The sequence below is a fragment of the Sturnus vulgaris genome, chromosome 28, assembly GCF_052056855.1.
Source record: "Sturnus vulgaris isolate bStuVul1 chromosome 28, bStuVul1.hap1, whole genome shotgun sequence".
Classification (NCBI taxonomy): domain Eukaryota; kingdom Metazoa; phylum Chordata; class Aves; order Passeriformes; family Sturnidae; genus Sturnus; species Sturnus vulgaris.
The window spans coordinates 5,356,249-5,374,992 of NC_142270.1; positions in this window are offsets into that span (position 1 = coordinate 5,356,249).

Below are 18,744 nucleotides of genomic sequence, written 5' to 3' on the forward strand. Positions count from 1 at the left end.
AACATTCCCTCCGGGAATGGCGATTCCAGCACCGCTCTGTGCCAGGGTTTGGAGTCATTCCCATCCCCTCTCCTCTCAGATTCCCAAATTCTCCCCAACTCCACCCAAAACCCGGCCCCTGGTGCTTCCTCCACCACATTCCCAGCACGTTAATTACAGGAGAGGAGAATTCCCGTGCTTTGTGTGGAAGTGGAAAATGCTGGGATGTAAAACCCCGGCTGCCGGGATGGATAATTAACTCCGGAGATAATTCCCTCTTCATTTGGACTCAATTACTTTCCCGATAGGAGAAAGTGCTGAAAACACTTTTTTTTTTTTTTTTTTTTCCTTGGGATGTGGCATAAAATAATAATGGGAAAAAAAAAATCCACTCAAGCTTTTCCCAGGAGAGCTTTTCCTTCCTGGGATACAGGAGAGGATAAATCCGAGTTAATGCTCCAGAATTCCAGCTTGGCGTCGCCCTCCTGTCCTTGGAATGTTGGGTTTGGGGGGAAAAGGAGCGTTCTGGGGTTTATTAGGATGGATCAGGGAAATGAGGTTTTTGTGGGATAATTTGGAATTTTGGAGGAGTTCAAAGGAATATTTTGTATCCCTGGGGTCATCTCGTGGTGCCTCTTCCCACCCTGCACCAAAATCCTCAAATTCCAACGGATAATTCCATGAGGAATTCCCCATATTTCCCATTCCCAGCCAGTTCCTCGGAATAGGAATTCCAAGGGGAATAAAAAACCATTTAACATCTTTGGAGAGCAAAGCATTTCCTGGAATATTCCACATGAATTCCCAAATTTTTCCCTCCCGATTTCCCAGGAGCAGCCAGGAACACTCGGCAAATTTTGACGGGGAATTTTTCCTCCTTAAGGAATTTTTAACTCTCCAGGTGTTTTTATTCCTTCTCTCTGTGCCTGGGGCTGTAAATCCCATCTGGGCCCTTCCAAAGGAAAAATTCCAGGAGTTTTTTTTGGGGTTTTTTTTGCATCCAGGTTTTTGGAGCAGTTAAAAAGTCCCCGTGCTCCTCAGAGGAAATGCCAAGCAGTGGGAGCTGGGAGGAAAAAATAGATGGAAAACGGTTTTTAGGGAGGGTTTTAAAAATAGAGGATCTTTGGAGGAGAAATCTGGGAAGACGTCAGGAGGGAGCCTCAAACCTGAGGGGGAAAGAATTTTCTGGAAAATTGGGATTAATTCATTGCTGGATTTTGGGGTCTTGGTGTTCTCCTGGCAGCAGAGTCCTGGAAATTCAGGGAAATGTGGGAGAGGGATGGGGGGATCTGCATTGTTTGGGATTGGAGGGGAAACGTCGCTGGTTTTTCATCCAGAGGATCCGGGAGAGCTGGAAAAGGGATGGAGGGACAGGACACAGGGAATTCCCACTGCCACAGGGGAATGGATGGACATTGGGAAGGAATTCCCGGCTGGGAGGGTGAGGAGGGGCTGGGATGGAATTCCCAGAGGAGCTGTGGCTGCCCCTGGATCCCTGGGAGTGCCCCAGGCCAGGCTGGGATAATCTGGGATACTGGGAAGTGTCAGAGCTGGAATTGGGCTGATCCCTCCAGTCCCTTCCAACCCAAAGCATTCCAGGATTTCACGATCTTCTCTACCCCCCAAAAAAAAAACTTTGCAGGACAGACCAAACCTTCCAGTGGAGGAGGTTTCAATCCCAGTAAATTCCAGTAAAACGTCATTCTGGATGCTCCTTGGGGAAAAAAATCCAGGAAAAAATGACAACAGCAGAAGCTCCCCCATTTAACCTTCAGCCTCGGGAAGAAATCCACGAGGAAAAGGAGAAGATCCCGGGGTTAAATAAAGGAAATCCTGGAATGTGCCGCAGTCATTCCCTGCCAGCTGGGACGTTACCCCGCAGTGGGAGTGGGGGCACCAGAGGCAGCAGCCTTTTCCAGGAGAGGAATTCACAGAATCATGGAATGCTTCGGCTCGGGAGAGACCTTGAAGCTCCTCTCATCCCACCCCTGCCAAGGGCAGGGACACCTCCCACGATCCCAGGGCGCTGCCTTCGCATTCCTTGGATCTGGGAGCCTTTTAAAGGGCTGGAAAAGCGGGAAAAGCTCTCCCAGGCCTGTGCCGGGGGAGGTTTTGGTGTCACGGCCGAGCCGAGGCCTGTGTGGAGCCTTTTCCGTGTCCTCCTGAATTATTCCCGATTTATTCGGGAATTCTCCCTGCCTCCCGCTCCATCTGTTAATTAGACTCGGCAGGTGAAATGAATCCCGGCCCTAATTCCCTGTCTGGATATTCATTATGGAAGCAGCAGCAGCAGCCGGGATGTCAAGGAGGATTAAGGCAGGAGCTGGGAAGTCACAGGTGGCTCCAGCACGGATTCCAAAGCTGATGGATCCCGCTGGAATCAAACCCCAAGGCATCCCAATTTCCCCGGGGCAGCGTGGAAAATTCCTTCCCAGCGCTCCCAAAGAGGGAATTCCCCCCAGGCTGGCGCTGAACTGGTCACGGTGTCCCGCTCGCTTTTTTTCTAGGGGATGATAAATGGGATTGGATCCCCCAGCTCCAGGAATTCTCCCAGCCCCGCTCCCAGACCTCGAGGCATAAAGGCAGCATTTTCCAGAGGATCCTGCAGCCCCTGGATGATCCCTGAGGAGCTCCGGGAAGAACAAGGGCCCCGCTGTCTCCATCGGCCCCGCGGCCCCGGCTCCTCTGGATGACCCCGCGCGGTCACTCCTGGAGAAAATCAAGCAGAGAGGAAACGGGAAGGGGGGAAAAACCTTGGAATTCCCCCCCTGGATCTGCTCCCAAGCCCTCCCTGTGCCTGGAGGGCTCCGGGGCTTCGAGCACCAACCGCAACCGGGAGCGTTTGGGAATCAACCCCGGCGCTCCTCCGGGGGATTTGGGATGCGGTGCCAGCCCCGTTCCCGGCAGTGCGGAGCTGTCCTGAATTCCCAAATTCCCGAATTCCCGGTGTCCCGGGGAGGCAGCGCTGGGCCGGGGTTTAATTAAGAGCTGAACATGACGCCGGTTTTAATTCCGTGCGTTCGGAGCTGCCCACACACCCCCGGTTGCCAGGGCAACGTTAATTTGTTTTGGAGCCTCCGCTCGGGTGGATTTGGGAATTTTTTTTTTTTTTTTTTTGTTTGTTTGTTCATCTCCTTTTCCTTCCCCCTCCTTTTCCTTCCCCCTCTTCCCCTTCCATTCTTCCCATTCCCTCTCTCCCGACTTTCCCCCCTTGTTCTCTCTCCCTTTCTGATTCCCTGCATTAAAAAGCAGCGAAAATTCCTTACGTGGAATAAAAATTTCCTTCCTCGACCCCCGGCCGGGCATCCACATCCCACAGGCTTGGATTTCCTGGGATTTGTCCTAAATTATCCCACCTGCCTTCCCAAATCGTGCTCCTGCTCCCAAAACAAAACAAGGTGTGCCTTTCCCACACCCTGTCCCAGGTTGAAAATTGGGAATAAATCTCTTGGAAGGCCTGGCTGTGGTGGTGGGATTCCTTGGAATGTTTGAAAGGGATTTTGGGGATTCCTTTGGATGTTCCAAAGGGATTTTCCATTCGGGATTCCTTAGGATGTGTGAAAGGGATTTTTCAGGATTTCTCTCTGATGGAAAATTCCCATTTTTTCCTCCTGAGCATCATCTAAAATCCCAGATTTTAAACCAACACACGCCTTCACCTCCCAAAAATCCGTGAATTTGCCCAGGCCGTGTTTTCCTGTGGATTAATGATTCCAACACGGAATTTCTTGTTCCATAATGGATAAATTCCCTGTTCGGGGAGTGCCAGCCGTTATTAATTAAGCCCGGCCCAAGGATTTGTTTGCTTTGATGTCTAAAGCTGAAGCTTTTCTTTTTTTTTTCCTCCCTGCTTGTTAAACTTAATCAAAAGCAATCAAAAACGCTTCCCTAAATTAGAGCAAATTAATTCCCAACAAAAGGAGAAAGTCTCTGGTAGCACAAATGGAAAAGGAATTAAAAATAATCAGAGATGGGAGCTGGGCTAATCTAAATTTAAATATCAGGTTTGGCTCCTGGGCTGCATTTTGGAGGGGTGAGGCAAGGTTAAGACAAGTTTAAATGCTGAGTTTTGTGCTGGATTTAATTTTGAATGGATAAGACAAAGATGGGGAAGGTTTGAATGCTGTTGGGTGCTGGGTTTAATTCTGGGTGGGATAGAAAAGGGTTTAATATTGGGTTTGGTTATTGGGGTTTATTTTGGATGGGTTAGGACAGGTGTAAGTGCTGGGTTTAATTCTGGGTGGGATAGGATGGGTTTAAATGCTGGATTTGGTTGTTGAGGTTTATTTTGGATGGGTTAGGACAGGTGTAAGTGCTGGGTTTGGTGCTGGCTTTAATCCTGGATGAGTTAGGACAGGCTTAATGTGTTGGTGGGTTTGGTGACATTCCAGAGCAGAGCTGGAGGCCGGAGCTCTGGATCTGAGTGAATTCCAGCGGCTCCCGTGTTCGTATTTATCCCTGTTTATCCTTTATCCTCCCTGGCACCACCTGTGGTGCCGTGTGGGAAACGCTGGGAAATCGCAGCCGCCCCCGGGCTCCCAAATCTGGGAACGGGAGCAGGAACAGAGCCCGGGAGTTGGAAAAATCTTGGAGTTGGGATGTGGGGTTGGAGGAGCAGCAGCGGCTCAGGGAGAATCGCGGAATCGCGGAATTCCAGCGTGGTTTGGGTGGGAAAGGGACCATAAATCCCATCCACTCCCAGCCATGGCTCCTCCCACTATCCCAGCTTATCCCAGCCTGGCCTGGGACACTCCCAGGGATCCAGGGGCAGCCACAGCTCCTCTGGGAATTCCATCCCAGCCCCTCCCCACCCTCCCAGCCAGGAATTCCTTCCCAAAATCCCACCTATGGGATTCCCTGTCAATGGGAATCCATTCCCTGTGTCCTGTCCCTCCATCCCTTATCCCAAATCCTCTCCATCTCTCCCGGAGCCCCTTTAGGCCCTGGAAGGGGCTCTGAGCTCTCCCTGGATCTTTCCTTTCTCCAACAGCTCCAAGTCTTTGCTCGTCCCAGGACTCCGTTGGATTTCTGGGTCAAACTGAGCTTCTCACCCCCCAATATCCCGAATTCCTTGTCCGAGCTGTTCCCTGGACACGCCCCTGGCCTTGGAGCCACCTGGGATGGTGGGAGGTGTCCCCGCCCATGGGACTGGTGGGATTTAATTTCCTTTCCAACCCAAACCATTCCAAGATCCCATTGTGACACGGAACAGTGAATTCCTGCTCCGGAACCAAGCTCTGGGGGATTTTGGTTACAGGAATTCCGAAATTGAAGAACAAGTTTTTAATGGGAGTCCAACCCAAATTTTCCCGGCTGTTTCATAAACACCCAGTGAGGAAAGATCCCAAATCCATCCCTTCCCTTTGGAAATCCCCTCTCCAAACCACGCTGGGGCGCGGAACCACGGGAATATTCTCCAAGCTGGGGCTTCCCAGCGCCAGACACTCGGGATAATCCGCTCGGGCACGGCGGGAATTCGCTGCCACCAAGGGCCCGTCCCCGGTGTCACCCGCGCTCAGCGTCAGCACCGGCTCCTCGTTAGCGCCAACGCCGAGCACATCCCGCTGTCTCCGGGAGAGGGGAAAAAAACCTTTCCTGACAGCTTGGATAACCTTTCCCTGCTCCCGTTCTCACTCGGGAAGCGCTGACGTTCCCGGCTCGGGGCAGCTGCGAGGAGCAGAGGGCGGCGAGCGGGGGGTGGGAAGTGTGGGGTTGTGCCGGCTAAAAATACGGCGAGTCTGGCACGTTCTGCCTTTCCTTTGGAAATTCAAAATCCCTCCTGTGCCGCTCCAAGGGTGGCCTTAATTAGGGGTGTCGGAGCTTGAACAGATTTTTTTGGGGTGTGGGGGTTTTTTATTCCCCTTTTCCCACCTCAGGTTTGTTTTTTTGGGGGGGTGTGGGGGGGGGGGGTTAGGAATGAGGGAATGGTTTCCCACTGCCACCAGGCAGGGATAGATGGGATTCTGGGAGATTCCCAGAGAAAACTGTTGGTGGCCCATCCCTGGAAGTGTCCCAGGGCAGGTTGGAATCACCTGGGATAATGGAAGGTGGCCCAGTGGAACAGGATGGGGTTTAAGGTCCATTCCCACCCGAACCACTCTGGAATTTCATTCCTGCTGCCTTTTCCTGCTCCAACAATCCACTGGCAAGAGGGCCAGGAGCCTTTGTGGCCCCTCCTCGTGCCGGTGAAAAGCCCCCAGACAAAGCCAGGACTCGTCAGTTAATTGCGTTTTAACAGCAAAATAATTCCCTGAGTCAAAGGCATTGATTGACTCAACCCCGTCCTTCTGTGGGGGCTGAGGATTCGGGGTTTGTTTATTCCCAAGAAATTCCCGCTGCTCCTGCCAGGGGATGTGGGGAGGAGGTGGTGGGAGGCCCACAAAAGCTCCTCAGACCCCCAAGATTTGGGGTTTTGGGGCTGTTTGGGGAGGAACCCAACAACCGCAGCGTCCCAAATCCGTGTCCTTGTCCTTTCCCTGCAGCCTTGGGGTGGATCCCGGCTCCGGGCTCCTCCCGTGACCTCCCTCATCCCAGATCCGCCAGCGGGAGCCGAGACCCTTCTGGAAGTGCCTCTTTTCCCCCCATTCTGGCTCGGGTGACTCACGCAGCTCCTCCGGAGAAATTTTTTCCTCGGGGGAGCCGCAAAATCGGCGGCGCTTGAGGAACAGCGGAGCTTCAAACCGCGGCTGTGTTGGCAAACGCAAGGCTGCGAATCTGGCCCGGGATTTTTTTCAATTAAGCTTTTCTTTTCAGTTTTTTTTTTTTTTTCCTTTTGTGTGTGTGTGTGTGTGTGTGTTTTGTGGGGTTTTTTTTTTTCCTCTCTGAGAGGCGAATTAATTGATATTTGCTCAGTGTGTCAAAATAGCTGCGGTGCGTTGGAGTGCGGCGCTCGGATCGGGAAGGGAAGGGAGGGTGACTCAGTGGGAAGGGAATTAAAAGCAGCAGCTCCTGCTCAAGGCCAAGCTCAGTTCTGCTCCGAGGAACGCGAGGGGAGCGCGTGGATTGCAGGGAAACTGTTCCCAGGAAACCGGCCCCGAGCAGCTTTGGGGGGATTCACCTCGTTTTCCCTCTTCCCAGGGTTTTATGGGAAAGTTGGAGCACAGGGTTGGGGTGTGAGGCAAAGGTGGAATTCCCAGAGGATCCACGGCTGCTCCGTGCCTGGAAGTGTCCAGGGCCGGGTTGGAGCACCCTGGGACAGTGGGAGGTGTCGTGGTTGGCACTGGATGGGATTTCAGGTCCTTCCAACCCAAACCATTCCAGGGTTTTGTGTTCCCATCCCTCTGTGGTGCTGCAGGAACAGCCCTGGACACCGGGAATCTGCTGGGAAGGAGGGACAGGACACAGGGAATGGCTTCAAACTGACAAAGGATGGGATAATGGGAAGAAATTCCTGTCTGGGAGGGCGAGGAGGGGCTGGGATGGAATCCCAGGATTCCCCTGGATCCCTGGAAGTGCCCAAGGCCAGGCTGGAGCAACCTGGGACAGTGGGAATTGTTGGGATTGGACCTGGACGGGACTTAGCTCCCTCCTAAACCAAAGCATTCCACGATTCCATGATCTTCCATGGAGGATGAGGAAGGATTTGGGAATGCCATGGATCCGTTGTCGAGGCTGGATAAACACATCCCTGGATTTGTTTGCTCTGGCAGAGTGACCTCTCCTTCAAGGCAAGTTCCCAGCGAAGCCTCTTAGAAACTTCAATTCTGTTAAAGGTAGTCATTAATAATCTATTAATTATACTAATTTAGCTCACCTGGGGCATCCCTGGTCCCACCTGGTAGCAGAAAAAGAAAACCTGGATAAATTTAATTCCGGCTTTCCCAGCTCCCATCACAGAAAATCAGAATCCCCAGTTCCAATGGCTCCAACTTTCGCACTTAAATCCCGGTTTTTTTCCATTAAATGCTCCCATTTATCTCCCCTCATTTGTCACCTTGATCCGGTCCCCATCTCCCACCGGGGCCGTGGAGTTGAGCGCGGGATTAGGGGGAGTTTAATTGGATCCCCCTGCCACCATCAGCTCCAATAAAACTTCACGGAAAGATAAAAATCTCCCAGGGTTTTCCGGAACAAGAGGGGCCGGCGAGGGGACCGGGATCACTTTTTCCACCTCCCATTTCATTTTTTATTTCTTTCCGGTTAAATTCTCAGCCAAGCCGCGTTCGAGGTTGATTAAGCAGGGCAGGGAGGATTTCTGGGAGCTGCGTTATCCCATTTTTCCGTGTGTAAGCACTCGCTGGCTGCTGCTCTCGCCCTCTCGCCGTGATTCCCCCTGACAGGAAGATGAATTGGGCTCCGGCCGGGGAGAAAATAACATTTATTTCACATGGAAAAAGTGCTGAGCCGAGGGAGAAGCGGGAGCAGGGAGGTCAGGGTGGGGGAGAGGGGATGGGAAGGGAGGGATGAGCCTGGATTTGGGATCCTTGGATGCGGAACCCGCGGTTATCCCGGTTTAGGAGCTCAGGTTTAACATTCCAGGCACTGGGAATGTGTTATCCCGGTTTAGTGGAACATCCCTGATAATCTCCAGGCATCAGGAATGTGTTATCCCGGTTTAGTGGAATATTCGGGAATGTGTTATCCCGGTTTAGTGGAATATTCAGGAATGTGTTATTCCAGTTTAGTGGAATATTCAGGAATATGTTATCCCGGTTTAGTGGAACATTTCCTGGTCATCTCCAGGAATGTCTTTCCAGCCTGGGATTTCCATGGGGAGGCACAGTGGGGTTTTTTTTTTGGGAGCCTGTGGCCCCTCCAGCCTCTCCCATCCCGAATTCCCTCCCCGCTGTTCTCATCCCATCCCATTTTCCCAGTGCACAGAGAGGATCCCGCTGTCCTCATCCCACTCCTTCTCATCCAGGAGATCCCAGGGATGATCCAGAGGGATCCAGGATGGATGGGAGCTGATAGAGGCCACGTGGAAAATCCGGGAATGATCCCAATTCCCTCATCCTCCACCACAGAGCCCCAAATCTTGCCCTGCTGGGGGCTCTCCCAGCCCAAAGCAAAATTCCATGGAAAAATTCCCTGAGCCTTGCAGGAAAATCCAATTAAAATTTGGGGCAATCTGCCCTTTCCTTGCTGGTTTTGCTGCTCTCCTTTATCCCAGGACTGCTCCAGGTAGGAAAAAAAAAAATCCACGCTAATCATTAGGGTGGGAATTGTTCCCTTTCCTGATAAAAATAATCCCGGCTGGGTTTTTTTTTCCTGCTGCTTTTGAGTCTTTTGGGTTCTCGGCCCAACTTTTTCTTCTCCTGAAGTGACATTCGGGGGGGAAAGTGGGGGAAGTGTGAAAGGAGGAGGCGGAACAAAGGAAGGGCATGAAAATATGGAAAATTGGGGGTGGCTGGCGGGGAAAGAAGGAGGGGAGAGTTTGAGGCTCTTGAAGAGTGAAATTCCCATCCCAAACCCCTGCAAAAAAAACCAGGGAAAAGGCTGCAGGGAAGGTGCTTGACCCTGCAAAGAGGAACTGAGGAATTGTGGGGTAGGGAATGGGGCTGGAGCCTCCAGAGGGGGAGGTCGGGGTTGGAGAACCCCTTGGAGCTGGGAATGTTGGGGTTGGAGCATCTTTGGGGTCAGGAATGTTAGGATTGGAGCATCCCTCGGGACACTTTTCCCATTTTTTGCCTTCCCGAGTTCCCATCCCGGGAATTCCCTTCCCTCCAAACCCCTGCGGGGAGCACCAGGCAGGGAATTCCTGGAGGCAATTCCAGTGAAAATTCCTCTGCTGGAATCAGAGAGGGCCTGGATTCTCTGCCAGCTCCTCTGGGGACAGTGACGGCGACAAAGGGACATTGTCCAGTCCTTTCCAGCCCCAAATCTGGATTTTGTCAGAGTTTTCCAGACCCCAGCAAGGCCGAATATCCCTGCATGGAACAGGGACTGGAACTGCTCCGGTGGGATCCATTTTTACCGGATTTGAGCTTTTAAAATAAGTATTTTAATCTATAAAATGTGTATTTTAATCTATGTAATCTACACAGAATTATTCTGTGCCTCAGTTTCCCCCGTGCTGACTGCTCCAACTCTGTTTCCCTTTTGTTTTCCCTCTTCCCCTGCTCCCAAAATTCTGATTTTTCAGGCCCAGCTGGTGAAACCTTGGGGGTTTCCAGGCTCAGCTCTTGGAGCGAAAAATGAGGGGAAATGCGGATTTTTGGCTGATCAGTGCATTCCTGGCAGGGTCGGAGCTGATCCAGGGATGCGAATCGCCCAGGAGCGACCCAGCAGCATCAAGAGATGAATTAATTACCGGCGAATCGCTAATGAGGCGTTGTGAGTCAGCAGCGGTTTGATCTCGGGCACGCGAGGAAGGAGCTGCTGGAAAAGGGCTTGGATTGAAGTTTTTGGAAAAGGGTTTGGATTGAAGCCGTTCCAGCCCCGCCATCCCACGGGTGGGGACGGGCCGTGATTGCAAATGAAGCTCCCGGAGCATCCCAAAGCCCCTCAGTGCTTCCAATCGAAGCATCCCAAACCTTTGGGATCAATTCCCAACCCCGTGGGATGCTCGGGATGGCGCTGTCACCGACCCCAAACCATCCCCTGCCACCATTCCCACCTGGAGATGCTCCAGCTCCTTTGGGATCCACACCGGGAACGCCCAGCCCTGCTCTGGTGTGGCTGTGAGGGGTTCTGGGTGTGAATCCCACACCGAATAATCCTAAAATTATCCCTTAAAACTCACCCCCAGCAGCACCGTGGGGCTCCCAGCGCTGAGCCTTCCATGGGGCTGGGAATGTGATCCCCATGGAGGGGTTGGTGGCACTGGGGACATTTCCAGGCACTCAAATTGGGGTTGGTGGCACTGGGAACACCTCGGGGCACCCAAGTTGGGGTTGGTGGCCCTGGGGACACCTCTGGTCATTCATCCCCTCCCCACAGCGGGGTTGGGGCTGGATCTGCCTCTCCAGGCAGGAAAGCCTCTGGAAGGAGCGGAAAATCCAACATTTCCAGAGCCCGAAGGCGGCGGGCGAGGGAGGGCGGCTCCTCTCAGCCGGGTAATGGCTCGTGGCTGACAAGGAGCCTCTGTTCTCCTCCTCGGAAAAGCTTTTAAGAGCCCCGGGAAGGACGGGCAATTACGGGAAGGTTCTCGCTCTCCGCGGGGCGTTGCGGATCGCTCGTGGATGTTTTGTCGAGCAGGGGGAAAAAAAAGAATGGGATTTTTGGAGAGAGGGAAAAGCGGCGCGGTCAGACCCGGCCCCAGCCCCGCGCTGGCGCTGGTCCTGGGGTTAATGGAGCTCTGTAATTAGCGCTGTCATTAGCGCTGCTCGTCAGGAAAGGGGTGGGGAGGGCTCATCCACAAAATTTCTGGAGAGATCCAAAGGGTAAATCCGGGGGAGAGGGGGAGGGAGTGAAGGAATTCTGGGGTTGGCTCAAAGGGTGGGCACAGCCGGGCCAGCGGCCTTTCCCAGGGGTTGATGGCACTGGGGACACCTCTGGGCATTGACCCCTCCCCAGAGAGGGGTGGGTGACACTGGGGACATCTCTGGGCTCTTGTCCCCTCTCCAAGCTGGGATTGGTGGCACTGGGGACACCTCCAGGTCCGTGGCCTTTCCCAGGGGTTGGTGGCACTGGGGACAGCTCTGGGCACCGATTCCCCTCCCCACGGGGACAGCTGAAGTCTGGCAGCGATTCCAACCTCCACCAAACCTTTCCCGGGATTTTTTCCCGGCTGGAAGTGGCTCAGGAGCAGCTCCCAGAGCATCAATTTCCATTTTCCCCGTGCAATTCCCTCTGCTCCGAGGTGCCATCCTGATTTATTCCCGGGATTTCCAACCTGCCCGAGCCACTCCTGGGATGCCCAAAGAGCTGCGCTGGAGGCTCCCAAAAATCCCAGGAAAGCCGGGATTCCAGAGGCTGGAAAACCCCCCCGTCCTTCCCTGTCCATCACCCGGCATTGGCGTCATTCCCGATCTCCTGCTGAGCCACCAGCGGGGAAAGTGGGATTGGGGGATTTTTTTTCCCCCTCCTCCCACGCTGTGGTTTTCCGCACGGCTGGGAATTGTGGCTGTTTCCATGTGTTTTCACTGGAATCCTAATTCTGAGGAAAAAAACCAAAACCTTTCCATACGGAGCTGATTTAATTCCTTTTCCCTTGGCTCTGCTTTCGCTTCAATCTTCCACCGCTTTCCCTTTTCCAGCGGCAAAACACCCCGTGAGTCCCTGAGATTCCTCCTGGAGAGGAAAAGTGGGAGCACAGCAAGATTCCTGGAACCTGGATGAGGGGTTTTTTGGGGTTTTTTTGGGGGGGATCAAACCACCGGGCCGATCCGTGCCGCCGCCATCCCTGTTAATTCCATGTACAAGCTGTTTTTCCAAGGAATTTCTTGCGTCACCGGCGTCCCAGCAGGGCTCCATCCACCTCCTGCCGCTCGCCCTTCGCTTGGAAAAGGTGATGGAAGCTGTTCCTGCTGCCAGCCCCTTCCCACACGGATCCTGTCGCTTCCCAGGAGCCGGAAAAATCCACAATAATTCCCTGCGTCACCTTCGCCGCGCTGCCAAGGCCCAGGGAAAAAAAAAAAAAGCTGTGGAAAAAAAGCTGGATTTTATAAAATCCGAAAGGTCAGGGCAGCTGTCAGGAAATCAATGGTGTGATGATTCCGTAAATAAGCTGGAAAAACAGGGATAGGGCAGAGGGAAACCAGAAGCAACAGCAACTTGTGGGGCCAGGGGAAAAAAATCCTCCTGGGATGTGTTGGAAGACAAATTCCAGGAAAAGAATAGGATCCAGATGGCCAGGGCTGGATGTTGGGGACGGGAATTGTCCTTCTGGAGCCAGATCCAGCTGGAACGTGGGAATTCTGTGTTTATCCCTGATTATTTCCATGCGCTGGGGATTATTTTTTCTCACCAGGAGAAGGTGGATGCTCGGCTCTGCTCTTTTCCAGGCGGGATCAGCATTTCACTCTCCTCATCTCACGGATAATGAATTCCTGCTGGGCTCTGCAATTCCCAGCCCAGAGAGGAATTGCAGGGAGGCTATGAGCCTCAGGAATTCCAGTTTTCCAAAGAGAAATTTTCTAGCTCCTGCTTCTTCCAGCAGTGCCAGGATTCGGCAGCGGATCCATAAAAACTCACCGGGATTGTGTGGCAGAGCCATCCAAATTCGCTGGAATTCAGTGACAGATCCATTCAAACTAAGCAGCCCAGCAGGGTTAAGGTTATGGTTAGGAATTCCCATGCCTTGCTCCTCTCCCGCTTTTCCTCACTATCCCACACTCTGCTGGGAGCTGGAATTGGGTTAGGGTTATGGTTAGGGTTAGGGTTTGGGGTCAGGGTTAGGGTTAGGGTTAGGGTTAGGGTTAGGGTTTGGGGTCAGGGTTAGGGTTAGGGTTAGGGTTAGGGTTAGGGTTAGGGTTAGGGTTAGGGTTAGGGTTATGGTTAGGAATTCCCATGCCTTGCTCCTCTCCCGCTTTTCCTCACTATCCCATACTCTGCTGGCATCTGGAATTGGGATTCTTCACTTCTCGCTCGGAGCAGGTGCTGGGATGTCTCTGCCACCTGAGTGTGTCCCAGAATTTGGACGATGTTGGATATTTGCCTCAGGATTCCTCCAAATACCTGGAGCTCCGACCTCCACTCCCCATCTCCCAATGGATCCCATTGGAGTCACCGCGTTTTTTGTGGGGTTTTAACGAGCAGGGAATGGTGGCAGGACCTGGCTCTAGAGGGGGGAAAAAGGGCTAGGGTTAGGGCTAGGGTTAGGGCTAGGGTGAGTGCTAGGGTTAGGGTTAGGGTTAGGGTTATGGTTAGGGTTAGGGTTAGGGTTAGGGTTAGGAATTCCCATGCCTTGCTCCTCTCCCGCTTTTCCTCACTATCCCACACTCTGCTGGGAGCTGGAATTGGGATTCTTCACTTCCCACTCGGATCAGGACCTGGGTTAGGGTTAGGGTTATGGCTAGGGCTAGGGTTAGGGTTAGGGTTAGGGTTAGGGCTAGGGTTAGGGTTAGGGTTAGGGTTATGGTTAGGGTTAGGGTTAGGGTTAGGGTTAGGGTTAGGGTTATGGTTAGGAATTCCCATGCCTTACTCCGCTCCCGCTTTTCCTCAGTATCCCACATTCTTCTGGCAGCTGGAATTGGGATTCTTCACTTCCCACTCGGATCAGGACCTGGGTTAGGGTTAGGGCTAGGGTTAGAGCTAGGGTTAGGTTTAGGGTTAGGGTTAGGGTTAGGGTTAGGGCTAGGTTACGGTTAGGGTTAGGGTTAGGAATTCCCATGCCTTGCTCCTCTCCCGCCTTTCCTCACTATCCCACACTCTGCTGGGAGCTGGAATTGGGTTAGGGTTATGGTTAGGGTTAGGGTTTGGGGTCAGGGTTAGGGTTAGGGTTATGGTTAGGGTTAGGGTTAGGGTTATGGTTAGGGTTAGGGTTATGGTTATGGTTAGTTGGGTTAGGGTTAGGGTTAGGGTTAGGGTTAGGGTTAGGGTTAGGATTAGTTGGGTTAGGGTTATTGTTAGGGTTATTTTGGTAAAGGTTAGGCTTATGGTCAGTGTTAGGGCTAGTTGGTTTAGGGTTAGGGTTAGGGTTATTTGGTTTAGGGTTAGGTTTAGGGTCAGGGTTAGGGTTAGGGTTAAGGTTATTTGGGCTAGGGTTAGGGTTAGGGTTAGGGTTAGGGTTGTGGTTAGTTGGGTTACGGTTATGGTTAGGGTTATTTTGGTAAAGGTTAGGCTTATGGTTAGTGTTAGGGCTAGTTGGTTTAGGGTTAGGGTTAAGGTTATTTGGTTTAGGGTTAGGTTTAGGGTCAGGGTTAGGGTTAGGGTTACTTGGGCTAGGTTTAGGGTTAGGGTTAGGGTTAGTTGGGTTAGGTTTATGGTTAGGGTTATTTTGGTAAAGGTTAGGCTTAGGGTTAGTGTTAGGGCTAGTTGGTTTAGGGTTAGGGTTATTTGGTTTAGGGTTAGGTTTAGGGTCAGGGTTAGGGTTAGGGTTAGGGTTAGGGTTAGGGTTAGGGTTAGGTCCATGGTTAGTTAGGATACGGTTATGGTTAGGGTTATTTTGGTAAAGGTTAGGCTTATGGTTAGTGTTAGGGCTAGTTGGTTTAGGGTTAGGGTTAGGGTTATTTGGTTTAGGGTTAGGTTTAGGGTCAGGGTTAGGGTTAGGGTTAGGGTTAGGGTTAGGGTTAGGGTTAGGGTTAGGGTTAGGGTTAGGGTTAGGGTTAGGAATTCCCATGCCTTGCTCCTCTCCCGCTTTTCCTCACTATCCCACAGTCTCCTGGCAGCTGGAATTGGGATTCTTCTCTTCCCACTCGGAGCAGGTGCTGGGTTAGGGTTAGGGTTAGGGTTAGGGTTAGGGTTAGGGATAGGGTTAGGGTTAGGGTTATTTGGGCTAGGGTTAGGGTTAGGGTTAGGGTTAGGGTTAGGGTTAGGGTTATGGTTAGGAATTCCCATGCCTTGCTCCTCTCCCGCTTTTCCTCACTATCCCACACTCTGCTGGGAGCTGGAATTGGGATTCTTCACTTCCCACTCGGATCAGGACCTGGGTTAGGGTTAGGGTTATGGCTAGGGCTAGGGTTAGGGTTAGGGTTAGGGTTAGGGTTAGGGTTAGGGTTATGGTTAGGAATTCCCATGCCTTGCTCCTCTCCCGCTTTTCCTCACTATCCCACACTCTGCTGGCAGCTGGAATTGGGTTAGGGTTATGGTTAGGGTTAGGGTTTGGGGTTACGGTTAGGGTTAGGGTTAGGGTTAGGGTTATGGTTAGGAATTCCCATGCCTTACTCCGCTCCCGCTTTTCCTCAGTATCCCACATTCTTCTGGCAGCTGGAATTGGGATTCTTCACTTCCCACTCGGATCAGGACCTGGGTTAGGGTTAGGGCTAGGGTTAGAGCTAGGGTTAGGTTTAGGGTTAGGGTTAGGGTTAGGGTTAGGGTTAGGGTTAGGGCTAGGTTACGGTTAGGGTTAGGGTTAGGAATTCCCATGCCTTGCTCCTCTCCCGCCTTTCCTCACTATCCCACACTCTGCTGGGAGCTGGAATTGGGTTAGGGTTATGGTTAGGGTTAGGGTTTGGGGTCAGGGTTAGGGTTAGGGTTAGGGTTAGGGTTAGGGTTAGGGTTAGGGTTAGGGTTAGGGTTAGGGTTAGGGTTATGGTTAGGGTTAGGATTAGTTGGGTTAGGGTTATTGTTAGGGTTATTTTGGTAAAGGTTAGGCTTATGGTCAGTGTTAGGGCTAGTTGGTTTAGGGTTAGGGTTAGGGTTATTTGGTTTAGGGTTAGGTTTAGGGTCAGGGTTAGGGTTAGGGTTAAGGTTATTTGGGCTAGGGTTAGGGTTAGGGTTGTGGTTAGTTGGGTTACGGTTATGGTTAGGGTTATTTTGGTAAAGGTTAGGCTTATGGTTAGTGTTAGGGCTAGTTGGTTTAGGGTTAGGGTTAAGGTTATTTGGTTTAGGGTTAGGTTTAGGGTCAGGGTTAGGGTTAGGGTTACTTGGGCTAGGTTTAGGGTTAGGGTTAGGGTTAGTTGGGTTAGGGTTATGGTTAGGGTTATTTTGGTAAAGGTTAGGCTTAGGGTTAGTGTTAGGGCTAGTTGGTTTAGGGTTAGGGTTATTTGGTTTAGGGTTAGGTTTAGGGTCAGGGTTAGGGTTAGGGTTACTTGGGCTAGGGTTAGGGTTAGGGTTAGGGTTAGGGTTAGGGTTAGGGTTAGGGTTAGGTCCATGGTTAGTTAGGATACGGTTATGGTTAGGGTTATTTTGGTAAAGGTTAGGCTTATGGTTAGTGTTAGGGCTAGTTGGTTTAGGGTTAGGGTTAGGGTTATTTGGTTTAGGGTTAGGTTTAGGGTCAGGGTTAGGGTTAGGGTTAGGGTTATTTGGGCTAGGGTTAGGGTTAGGGTTAGGGTTAGGGTTAGGGTTAGGGTTAGGGTTAGGGTTATGGTTAGGAATTCCCATGCCTTGCTCCTCTCCCACTTTTCCTCACTATCCCAGACTCTGCTGGGAGCTGGAATTGGGATTCTTCACTTCCCACTCGGATCAGGACCTGGGTTAGGGTTAGGGTTACGGCTAGGGCTAGGTTTAGGGTTAGGGTTAGGGTTAGGGTTAGGGTTAGGGTTAGGGTTAGGGTTAGGGTTAGGGTTAGGGTTAGGGTTAGGGTTAGGGTTAGGGTTAGGGTTAGGGCTAGGGTTAGGGTTAGGGTTATGTTTAGGAATTCCCATGCCTTGCTCCTCTCCCGCTTTTCCACACTATCCCACACTCTGCTGGGAGCTGGAATTGGGTTAGGGTTATGGTTAGGGTTATGGTTAGGGTTAGGGTTTGGGGTTACGGTTAGGGTTAGGGTTAGGGTTATGGTTAGGAATTCCCATGCCTTACTCCGCTCCCGCTTTTCCTCAGTATCCCACATTCTTCTGGCTGCTGGAATTGGGATTCTTCACTTCCCACTCGGATCAGGACCTGGTTTAGGGTTAGGGTTAGGGTTAGGGCTAGGGTTAGGGCTAGGGTTAGGGTTAGGGTTAGGGTTAGGGTTAGGGTTATGGTTAGGGCTAGGGTTAGGGTTAGGGTTAGGGTTATGGTTAGGAATTCCCATGCCTTGCTCCTCTCCCGCTTTTCCTCACTATCCCACATTCTGCTGGGAACTGGAATTGGGTTAGGGTTATTGTTAGGGTTAGGGTTAGGGTTTTTTGGTTTAGGGTTAGATTTATGGTCAGGGATAGGGTTAGGGTTAGGGTTATTTGGGCTAGGGTTAGGGTTAGGGTTAGGGTTATGGTTATGGTTAGTTGGGTTAGGGTTATGGTTAGGGTTATTTTGGTAAAGGTTAGGCTTATGGTTAGTGTTAAGGCTAGTTGGTTTAGGGTTAGGGTTAGGGTTATTTGGTTTAGGGTTAGGTTTAGGGTCAGGGTTAGGGTTAGGGTTAGGGTTATTTGGGCTAGGGTTAGGGTTAGGGTTAGGGTTAGGGTTAGGGTTAGGGTTAGGGTTAGGGTTAGTTGGGTTAGGGTTATGGTTAGGGTTATTTTGGTAAAGGTTAGGCTTATGGTTAGTGTTAGGGCTAGTTGGTTAAGGGTTAGGGTTAGGGTTATTTGGTTTAGGGTTAGGTTTAGGGTCAGGGTTAGGGTTAGGGTTAGGGTTATTTGGGCTAGGGTTAGGGTTAGGGTTAGGGTTAGGGTTAGGGTTAGGGTTAGGGTTAGTTGGGTTAGGGTTATGTTTAGGGTTATTTTGGTAAAGGTTAGACTTAGGGTTAGTGTTAGGGCTAGTTGGTTTAGGGTTAGGGTTAGGGTTATTTGGTTTAGGGTTAGGTTTAGGGTCAGGGTTAGGGTTAGGGTTAGGGTTATTTGGGCTAGGGTTAGGGTTAGGGTTAGGGTTAGGGTTAGGGTTAGCGTTAGTTGGGTTAGGGTTATGGTTAGGGTTATTTTGGTAAAGGTTAGGCTTATGGTTAGTGTTAGGGCTAGTTGGTTTAGGGTTAGGGTTAGGGTTATTTGGTTTAGGGTTAGGTTTAGGGTCAGGGTTAGGGTTAGGGTTAGGGTTATTTGGGCTAGGGTTAGGGTTAGGGTTAGGGTTAGGGTTAGGGTTAGGGTTAGTTGGGTTAGGGTTATGGTTAGGGTTATTTTGGTAAAGGTTAGTCTTATGGTTAGTGTTAGGGCTAGTTGGTTTAGGGTTAGGGGTAGGGTTATTTGGTTTAGGGTTAGGTTTAGGTTCAGGGTTAGGGTTAGGGTTAGGGTTATTTGGGCTAGGGTTAGGGTTAGGGTTAGGTTTAGTGTTAGGGTTAGTTGGGTTAGGGTTATGGTTAGGGTTATTTTGGTAAAGGTTAGGCTTACGGTTAGTGTTAGGGCTAGTTGGTGTAGGGTTAGGGTTAGGGTTATT